Source organism: Ochotona curzoniae, unplaced genomic scaffold (assembly GCF_017591425.1).
Source record: "Ochotona curzoniae isolate NIBS_2020 unplaced genomic scaffold, NIBS_Ocur_1.0 contig_66, whole genome shotgun sequence".
Taxonomy (NCBI): domain Eukaryota; kingdom Metazoa; phylum Chordata; class Mammalia; order Lagomorpha; family Ochotonidae; genus Ochotona; species Ochotona curzoniae.
The window spans coordinates 18,580,153-18,591,108 of NW_024466512.1; positions in this window are offsets into that span (position 1 = coordinate 18,580,153).

Sequence of the window (10,956 nt, forward strand, 5' to 3'; positions counted from 1 at the left end):
ACAAGGTGACTGATAGGAACTTTAACATTCAGATACAAGGCAAAATGACCAGAAGAAAATGATCTTAAAAGTTTGAGAGTTACAACTATTATTCACTTATCCATAAAGTCTACATTTTGAATTTTGAAGTGTAAAAGAGATGCAGTAACACTACAATTTCCTTTATTAAGAAAAAGAAAAAAAAAAAAAACAATTCTAAGCATCAGCACTATGCAGTAATACCTAAAGCTGCTGTCCGCGGTGCTGGCTTCCTAAATGGGCACCATTTTGAATCCCTGGTCACTCAACTGCTGATCCATCTCCCTGCTAACGTGCCTGGAAGAGCAGTGGAGGATGACGCAAGTGCTGCCCACCCAGACATAAGGGATCCCTGAAAGAAGCTCCTGGCGTCCCACTGTGGACCATCCCTATCCCAGCCCCAGCCACTGTGGGCCTTTGGGGAGTGAATTTGCTGATGAAGATTCTCAGCCAATCTCTCTCTCTCAATCTCTCTCGCTCTCTCTGTGAGTGTTTGTCTCACCCTCTCTGCAACTGCCTTTCAAATTCATATACATTTCCTTATTATATAATTATTGTGTCTATTTCACATGTAATTATATATAATATATAATTATACATTTATCTAATATATATTAAAATTATTAGCGATAATATTATCTAATAGTTTATATTTACTTTTTCTCAAATATGTTTTATTGTCTTTTCCTAACAAATTTTGTCTAGACCAACTCATTAAATTTTCATTTTTCTTTGAAGGGATTTGGGTAGAGATTATTACCCACTTTTTAAATGTCAGGAAGGTGAGGAAGAGCGGATTGGTTCTTTGTCCACTGTCACACAGGGCATGAGCGGCTAGGACGGAACTGGCCTGCATATTGCATCTCTAAATACATCTTATTGCCAAGGCAGCACAGCTCTGGCAGAAGCAGGAGGCTGAACTACCCGGGGAAGAGCACATTAATTTCTGTCACAATGTGTCATTCCTTCAATTAGTCCGTAACACAGAAGACAATTCAATAAAAGTGGGTAATGACTTTACACTTTAATCGTCATTAGGCTTCAATTACAGAGGTACTTCTCATCAGTTGCAAGGAAAAGGAGACAGAGGAATGAAAGCTGGAGAAAAATATGTGGGCTTTCTTCCTTGCCCTTTTGGGGTACAGCAAGGAAAGGAAGGGAGAGAGAGAGAGAGAGGTGTGTGTGTGTTAAAGGGTGTGTGTAAAACCCCTGTAAGAATCCATGCTCCCTTAATTACAGGTCTTCAAGGCTCCTCGTCTAGCTGGCCAAAAGCCCACTACGGGTCTAGTTCAACAGCTCTTTGGAAATGAATAGAGCCCCATGATGGAATCCAATCATGTAGGACCAAGTCACTCAGAACTGGAATTGTATTTAGTGATTCTCAAGCTGAGCACAGAAATTGATAGAATATTCAGACTGCATATGCCCCTGCTGACATCCCACTCTGCTTTCTGGAAGAAAAAAAAAAAAACAGTTGGAATTGTGGAGAACCCTTACCCATGAAATGTGCACACCGAGGGTAAGCCATTTAACCATGCTGTGCCTTAGTTTCCCATCTTTCAAGTGAGGATTAAAAACAACTTAGTTTGAAATGTATCCACTGACGCACTTCAGGAACTGAGAGCCACACGGCAAGAGTTGAGTGCTGAGAAACAGCCTAAAATGCACATTCTGGCCTAAGTGAATCTTACATATCATCAGGAGACGGAGAGAATAATTTGCAAAAATAATGAATGCACTGAAGTTTCCCAAAGAAGAAATGTAGCTTCAGAATTACAACAGAGAGACTGAGAGTCCAGCCAATCTCACCAACACCATGAAATTCAGACCTAATAGCAGCGAAACCAGCGCTGTAGCATGGCAGTCTGTAACGTCAGCACTCCCTATCAGAGACGGCATTGAGTCCCAGCTGCTCTGCTTCTTGTCTAGCTCCCCGCTAGTGTGCCTGGGAAGGCAGCAGCAGACGGCCCAGGCACTTGGGCCCTTGCCCATGCGGAAAACAAGGATGTAATTGCTGGTTCCTGGCTTTAGCTTAGTCCAAACCTGGCTGTTGCAGTCATTTGAATGGTAAACAAACAAATGGAAGATCAGTTGAATCATTTGGTCTCCATCTCGATATTTCCTCCCTCTTCCCTTTTATCCAGGGTTCTGCCTTTGAAACAAATCAGTACATTTAAAATGAAAAAAAAAAAAAAAAGAACAAAACAGTGGCTCTAACTTGAGCTTACTCTGTGCTTTGCCTGTGGATGTTGGGGTCCACACCCCTCTCCTTCCTATCCTTGGAGACTCTGATTGGGACAGAAGGTAGAGTTTGAATGCACATCCTATTTGGGGTTGCCAACATCAGCTCCTCCCATTACAAACGTGACATTTCAGTGGATAGATTTCCCTGGACGTAAATGCTTAGAACTGCTCAATCTGTGCTGTTCTCTTTCACCATTTGATTAGACAAACGAAAGTTTTCACTGAGAAAGACAGTGACAATCAAGTAGAATGAGACCTGACTATAGGTCCTTCTTCCCAGTCCAGAACATTCCATCCCTGAGGCTTTTATCACAGTGAACAGGGGCACATCTGACAAGGCTTAGTTCTTTCGTAATAGAGAGAAAAGCTTAAAATGAGATCCTAGGTTTTCATTAGTTTTTGTGCTGCCCTAATTTCTTTTTCTCCTTTGCTTTCACACCAGCTGCAGACTTTAATTAAACTGTGGCAAATCTCCTAAACTTGGCGGACTTTCCAGCCTAAACAAGGCCACCTCCTCCCAGGGCAGAATTTTCCAGAGCCCTCCACCCTGCATCGATTTGTCCCAACTGTCTGGATGAGTGGCCAGGAACCCTGTGCATCATCTCACAAGTGTTTTCTCACTCCTTTTGTTCTCACTCTCTTGGAAGCTTTTACTGGAAGTTTCTGGTCCATGCATTACTGCCATGAATAATTCAAAGTAGTATTTCATTGCTGTAATTACGGCTAATTACAACACTGGTTTATCATTTTGATTCTTTAATTTTAAAACACCATTCACAGCCACAGGATAAAATCATCTATCTGCACTGATGGATTAAATTAATATATCCCTTTATTGTAGACAGTGATAAAAACCAAAGGAAAAAAGGAAGTATCATCATATTAGGCTGTAATACACTGATGAATAAACTGGCCAACCCCAAATGTGGCTGAATCTCAGTAGCTGTGTGTCCTGGGTTCTGTGGTATACAAGTCCATTTCAGGATCACCAGACTAAGGGATACAAGCAGTGGAACTCAAAGGGAAACACAGCTCTGCTTCTGGGACAAGGCTATTTAAACACACAAGCATCTTTCTACATGTAAAAGATCGTTTTCTCTGAAGATATTCTTATGCAAAGTGTATCATGGAGCCTCTCACACCTTTCAATGAGACCGCTTAGAGTAAAATGTAGAGGATGGTGATGTAAGGGCACCCTGAACTGAGTCAATAAAAAGATGCAGAATGACATGTCGGTGAAAAATGGAAATGCAAGGACCAGGTGATAGAGTGGACACAACAGAGGGAGGGAGGGAAAAGATGGTGGGACATGAGGAGCTGGTTTGCAATGCAAAGCAGAAGATGAGAATGCTCTGATCTGCCAGTAGGGTCACAAAGCAACCTCAATGAGTCTCCTTGGAAAACCTTACAAGGATCCACCTTTATGAAAGTGCACTCTGCCAAACATTTAGCCTCCTGTCACTAGGCACACACATGCCACTCAGATATTCAGTACGAATCTACCATGTGTCAGGCCATCCACTGAGCCCAGAAAGACAGAATTGAACCAGGAGGACGTGGAATCGCTCCAGGCAGCACTGATAGACACATTGGACAGATACGTAATAAACGACCACAGCAGTTTATCGTACTTAGAATTTCTGTAAAGAAATACTACAGGGTATTGTAACAGTCCTAAATACATTGAGAGTTGTTGAAGCAGTCAGAATAATTGCGATGATTTTGTGACTTTTAAACTGTACTCGATAAGAGGCATGCTATTTTTCTTTAAATTGGAAAGGCAGATATACAGAGAGGAGGAAAGACAGAGAGGAAGATCTTCGGTTAAGTGATTCACTCCCCAAGTGACTCCAACAGCCAGAGCTGAGCCAATCTGAAGCCAATAGCCATGAATCTCTTCCAGGTCTCCCACGTGGGTGCAGGGTCTCAAGGCTTTGGGCCGTCCTAGACTGCTTTCCCAGGCCACAGGCAGGGAGCGGGATGGGAAGCGGGGCTTTGGGACACAAACTGGTGCCCATATGAGATCCCAGAGTGTGCCAGTTGAGGACTTTACAAACTAGGTTTCTGCATTGGGCCAGATGTTAAATATCTTTTCCTTTGATTATTAGCTTATAGCCATGCCTAACTTTCTGTTGAACTCTGGACTTCCACATTTTTATTTGTTGAAGTATTTATGTAGTAAGACATTAAGATTTTGTCAAAAACCTAATTATAAATATTATATTAGAAATCAAAGAGTAAGCTTAAGAAAAGAGAGTTCATAGAAAACTTTCATAGAGAAGTAATAATTACTAACTCAAAAATGGGAAAATGGTGCACAGGGCTAAGAGGGTGGGCAGGGCTGAGAAAGGTTGTGAAAAGGGCTCAGAGACCTCACAGAGACTTTGAATTCTATTTTCCAAACAGTGAAACATGTAAACATTTTAAGAAGGGCAATTACGGGATTGGATTTGCATTTTTAAAAGCATCTGATTTTGTTTTTATTTGAAACAGAAAGAGGGGCCGGATGGAAGTCAGGTGCCTGGAACTCAGTGCTGAACGCGCATGCGGATGACAGTGACTCATTTATCTTTGTCATCACCACTGCCTCCCAGGCGGCATCAATGGGACCGAAGCAGGAGCTGAACCTCAGCCCTCCGACCTGGGATGTGGGTGCCCAAAGCAGTGTCACAGATGAATATTTCCTCAAGATGTCTTTGACATTCAGACACTGGTAGAAGAACAGGCTTCAGGGTCAATGTCAGAACTGCAGCAGAGAACTTTCATAAAGAGCCTCCCTGGGACAGGCACAGCACCTCACTAACTCCCCATTACCTTCGTCTCTGCTGTGCATAGCACGATCAAGGTGGGTTTGAAGGGCAGGATGCTACAAGCTCAGTGGCAAAGTAGCAGTACTCAGCGAGCTCTGAACTGACAGCCCAAGGCTCTTTCTCATACTGTTGCCTTTGCCAGTGCCTTGCGAGCTTAGTTAGGGCACTAGCAGGTGCTTAGGGGGCTTGGAGCCTCAGCTCAGCCAGGTTCCTGCCTCATAGCCCTTCCTCCTTGCTGGGACGGGTTCTCAGATGCCTGCGTCTTGCTTCCTAGCCCCTAAGATCCAACAGCCCTCTGCATCTGTGCCTGCTCTCACCTGAGCAAGACCTGCATTTCAGTACCCACCTTGGTCCCCACATGGACTTCTGCACATTTGAGTAGAGTCTGGAGGTCAAGTTCATGGGAGTGGCAGCGCTTGCCCAGAGCTGGCCACATGACAGTGTGTTGGCAGGTGACCTGTCAGGGACAACCTCTCCTCTGCCTTTATGTGGCCCTTCTAAAACACAGGTTGGTCACCAGGTAGAACAGCCATCCCCAAGCCAGGGAAATCAACTTCAATGACTCAGTTGGGGCATGACAACTTGGCCTGCTGTCTGATGGACCATCTGCCATCTCCTGCCACAGGGCAACACCCTTGTGCCTTGTGAAAGTATTCCCACACCTGAGGGAACGTGACATTACTTTTTCAAAAATAACCCCAAGCCCATTAAATTATGTGTCTTACCCATCTCGTGGCCCTTCTGTGCTGCATTTTGAACGAGGGACTTGGAAGTTCAATTATACCTGATTGCTAACGTTAAAAATCTCATTCTGCTTGTTCCTGCTGCTTCGTTTTTAGAGAGATGGAAGCTATTGTTCATAACTATTGTGACACTGAGAAGTTTGGTTAGGTTCTTAGGGTTCAGACTCACACACATGCTCAAGTCCCTTTCTAGGAAGGATGTAGCCTCGCATAAATTTACCCAAGGTGCCTCTGAGGTGGCTAAATGGTAGCGAAGAGCAGAGCAGTAGATAGATGGATACACAGATGGAAAGTAGGTGGTAGAAAAGGATGTTTATAACGTGTGTGCATACATATGTATATGCATATGCATGTCAGCACACAGCACGTATTTCTAAAATATTCTTTCTTGAAGAATACAATTTAGATTTAAAATTTTATCTATCTACAATATTAAGAGAGCATTAGCAACAAATACAAATTGTGGGCCAATGTGGTAGCCAGCAAGCACTGGCGTCCCCTCTTGGCGTCGGTTTATGTGTCAGCTGTTCCACTTCCAATCTGCTTCTTGGCTTATGGCCTGGAAAGCAGCAAAGGATGGCCCAGAAGAAGCTCCTGGCTTTGCATCAGCTGAGTTCTAGTGACTGTAGTCTTGTGGGAAATGAATCAGAGGATGAAAGATCTTCCTCTCTGTAAATATGTCTATCAAGTAAAAATAATTTTTTTAAAAACTACAAATTGTTCTTCAAAGAGAAATCTAAAGGCCTGCTCATCGGTTCATAATAATCTGATGCTTGCATCTAATCAGTTTGAACATATTTGTTGACTTTCTAGTAGGTACCATATCTTGTTCTGAGGACCTAGGATTACAGCTGAAAATAAAACATACAAGAAAATGCTATTGTAGTTTTTATAAGGTCTCATATATTCTGGTTTGGAAGTGACATAATAATTAAATATGTAATATACTTAATGGTGATTTTTTGCTGCAGGGAGATGTAACAGGGGAGCAAGGCAAGATGCTCCTTTGATAGGAAGCCACCCGTCTCTTTGATAAGGGTTAGCAGAAAGTTTTGGAAGAAGTAAAAGGGATAGAGTCAGCCACATGCTTTACCGAGAATAGGATGCTTCAGGAAAACCTGGGCACAAACCTGCTTGTCATGTACAAGCAGCACCAAGGAACCAGCATGGCTGAAGCTGAGTTAGAGACAGAGAGGCGATGGTAGGACAGGAAGAAAGTCATATCAGACTCAATGTAAGGATTCCATATGAGATGGAAACTCATCAGAACAGTGAGAACCATCACATGGTTTGACTTCCATTTTAACAGGCTCACTCTAGCTGCTGGCTGGGTATGGACCAAATGGAAATGGCAATGTGTTAGATGGGAGCCGGATAGCCAGGCCAAAAAAAAAAAAAATGATGGTGATGGTGGTGCATGTAAGAAGCGATGATGGCTTGGCTCCGAATGCTGAGGTTGGGGTGGTAAAAAGGCACCAATGGATATATTTTTGAAGACAGAACCAATAGGACTTGCTGAAAGACTAAGTGTGAGGGCCATGAGATTGAAGATGACTGCATGCATTTGAGCCTGGACCATCAACAGTGATGGAGAGACATCAAATGAGCAAGCTGGGAATGGAAGGCTAGGATCTCCTGTTGGGACATATTAAGTTTGAGCTGACCATCACATAATGTAAAGGAAATATCACACAACAGCTTTATATATAGTTTGGGTTCAGGAGAAAGGTCCTCGGTAGACACAAAATTTTCTATTGTTTGTACAGGCATTTGATGATAGAGTGAAGCTTTCATTTGAGATGCTTTGAGAACTGGATCCACCTTCAATTCTACCTTTCTGCCAATACACAGTGGGAGGGACAATAGGTTACAGCATAAATACTTGAAACCCTGTCACCTTAATAGGAGACCCAAAGTCGAATCGCAACCTCTGTACCTCAGCCAGTTCTCCCCCTGGTTTTTTTTTTTTTAAGATTTATTTTTATTATTTTTTTATTGAAAAGGCGGATATACAGAGAGGAGAGAGAGAGGAAGATCTTCCATCTGATGATTCACTCCCCAAGTGAGCGCAACAGCCGATGCTATGCCGATCCGAAGCCAGGAGCCTCTTCCGGGTCTCCCACGCAGGTTGCAGGGTCCCAAAGCTTGGGCCATCCTTGACTGCCTTCCCGGGCCACAGGTAGGGAGCTGGAAGGGAAGTGGGACTGCCAGGATAGAACCGGCGCCCATATGGGATCCCAGGCGTGCAAGGCGAGGACCTTAACCACTTGCGCCACTGCGCCGGGCCCTCTCCCCCTGGTTTTTGCGCACATTTGGACAGTGAGCAGCAGACAGGAGATCTCTCTGTCACTCCCAGCCTTTGTTCTTCTCTGCCTTCCAAATAAAATGCTTAAAAATTATTTTAAAAAAACACTTGTAGTATTTTGCATATCAATAATATTTAATGCCTGGATGAGAGCTCATGGAGATCTCAGAGAAAGAATTTATAATCCAAATGAGAATCATATATGATACATATGGTACCTATTAACTTCAGATGTCCTTCTGTTACGTCTGCAACGTAGGTCATGTTAACCTAATCTCAGAACTACATGAAGGTTAAGTGACTTAGGTGAATTAATTCAAGTAGCAAATAACAGAGCCAGTCTCAAACCAAAGGCACACCTGGCTTTACAGGATACCTCGATGACTTCTGCTGCAGCCACCCAGGTTTTACAGAATGAATGTCTTTTCCTCTCCAAGAGATTGGCAATGTTTCAACAGCAAGCCCCACGTGTACAAAGCACTCGGGAGAGTCGCTGAAGGGTAATGACTACTGTTTTAACACCCTCAGCTCGCATTATTGGCAGAATGGTCTTCATATCAAGCCTCCTGCCAGGCAAAGTATCCAGAAGGGACTTCAAAAAAGGAGGCTGAAGAACAAAGGGACCACAAAGTTTGATACACACCCCCAAACTTTGAAGTTCCTGAAGTCAGTAGCTGATGCCAAACAGACAGACTTGCCCTAGAGACTGCTGCGAGCAACGTGCCACCCAGCTTGTTGGAGCACACAAAAAAACCCAGTGCCCATGTTAGCCAGGCAGGCTTTAATGGTCCCTCTGTCTGAAGGGACCCCTCCACCTCATCAGGGGAGTCTTATGCCAGTCTGGTGTGGGGTTCCTTTTCATTGTCTCTCTCATTCCTTCATGCAGTTCTTAACAACGTGCACAGCTGTTAATTAATGTAGACCTCTCTCCCTTAAACAGCCGCTGGCATCTTTAGTGAAGTTATGGATTTTCGTTCTCAATTGCTTTGGAGTCACCCCAAGGCTATTAATTTGAGCTATTAGCCGTGGGTGATTTTAAGATCCATATTGATAATGTTGACTTCGTCCTGGCTGCCTGCTGTACGAGCTGTCGGTAAGCAAGAGGTGTCTGTCTCTGTCTCTGTAGCAGCTGAGTTTCCTGGGATGCTCTCTGAGAGTCAAGCTGGGTCAAGTCACTACTGCACGCATCCCACTCAGTAGCAGATTTGGATATAATAAGCAGTTTTTATAATGATAAAAGCCACAATAATAATAACCATCATGATAAATTACTATAATAAATCTGCAATGTTGTTACTATACTGGTGTTTATCTCTTACTTATCCTTAATACTAATTAACAAGCAAATAGTTTTTATCGCTAATGATAACCTTCTTTTATAAATCATCTAAGAAGCAACTACCATTTACAAAGCTCTGCACTAAGACAGTTTATTCCTTGGTTCCTCAAACCTTCCTTCTGAGAGGATCTGTTATTACGGCCATTTCACAGATGAGAAATTTAAGGTTGGAAGACTTTCATAGTGTTCTCCAACACACAATGATTTAGTAGAGCTCAAATCTGTATTGGTCTGTGATCCAAGCCAACACTTTCAACCTGTGGTTTCAAATATTAGTCTTAGGAGCTGGCTGCCTTCCAAGCACTTGAGGACATTTCTGAACACTCAGACTGTCACACTCCTTTTCAGTTCCGTGTTTCAGACCCATGACAAACAGTAACAGACTCTCAAAACCACAATGACACATGGCTCGGCCTGTATCCACTCCAGCAACCACATGTTAACAAGCCCGGCTTCTCGAACTTTACTACTGACCTACAAATGCACATGTGTGTTTCACTGACAGTTACTTACCTTACACGATTGTGTTATTCAATACCCACATTTGAATTCTTGCTGTGTGTCTATATAGCTGTGGTCAGAATGTAGGGTACCAACACATAACGTGGGTTTCTAATACATAGGGAATATTGGTTAACATCAATATACCAGTCTTTTAGAGATCATAGAACAAACATCTATATTTATAATCTTTTGCAGCAACCATAGTTTCAAATTTGGGCAGGAGAGATATTTGTCATTTTGCTCACTTGGCAGGATATATAGTTCAAAGATTGAATTAGAATTTTACTCTGCCCCTCTGTATGCCTCAGACTGCAGTAAAGTCACATTAGCTCACTAACTCAGCCATGAAGTGGGGTTCTTAGCCCATGCCAGGAACCGCTGTGAAGAAATATGGTGGATATTAGATGCCCATCTTGACAGCGACTAACTGGTGCACAGGAATAATCCTCACTTGGAGAAGCACTGGAGGCAACTCCCTGGGACAGTAAGTCTGTACCTTGGACTTCTGCAAGACCTGCTCTAAAACTTGGAGAACTCACTGTGCAGAACTGATCAGTGGAAGCTAAGCTGCTAATTCAGGTTAGAATTTAAACAATGGATGCACCAGACCTCATGGACAGAGGGCCTCGGGAAGGATCAGATACCAACTCTAATAATTTCATTCTCCTGAATTCCCGGAGGGACAGCAGTGTGGACAGCATACAGAGTCAAGTGGTCACCAGCATTGTCTTCTGTGAATTGTTAGATAAATAAAGGAATGCAAAATTTTTAAAACATGCTTCCATTCGCCTGTTTCCAAAACTATTCTTTCTGTGTGATTTGCTACAAGAGACGATATTTTAAGTGCCTGCTAGATTTTTGTCTTCGTGGTTTCCTTTAGGTAATGCTAGGGCATGATTGATGGGGGAACTGGCAAGTGAAATCACAGGAAACGTAACAGAAAGGAGTCAAAATCACCACTAAGAGTCTCCACACACATATCAATAGATGGTT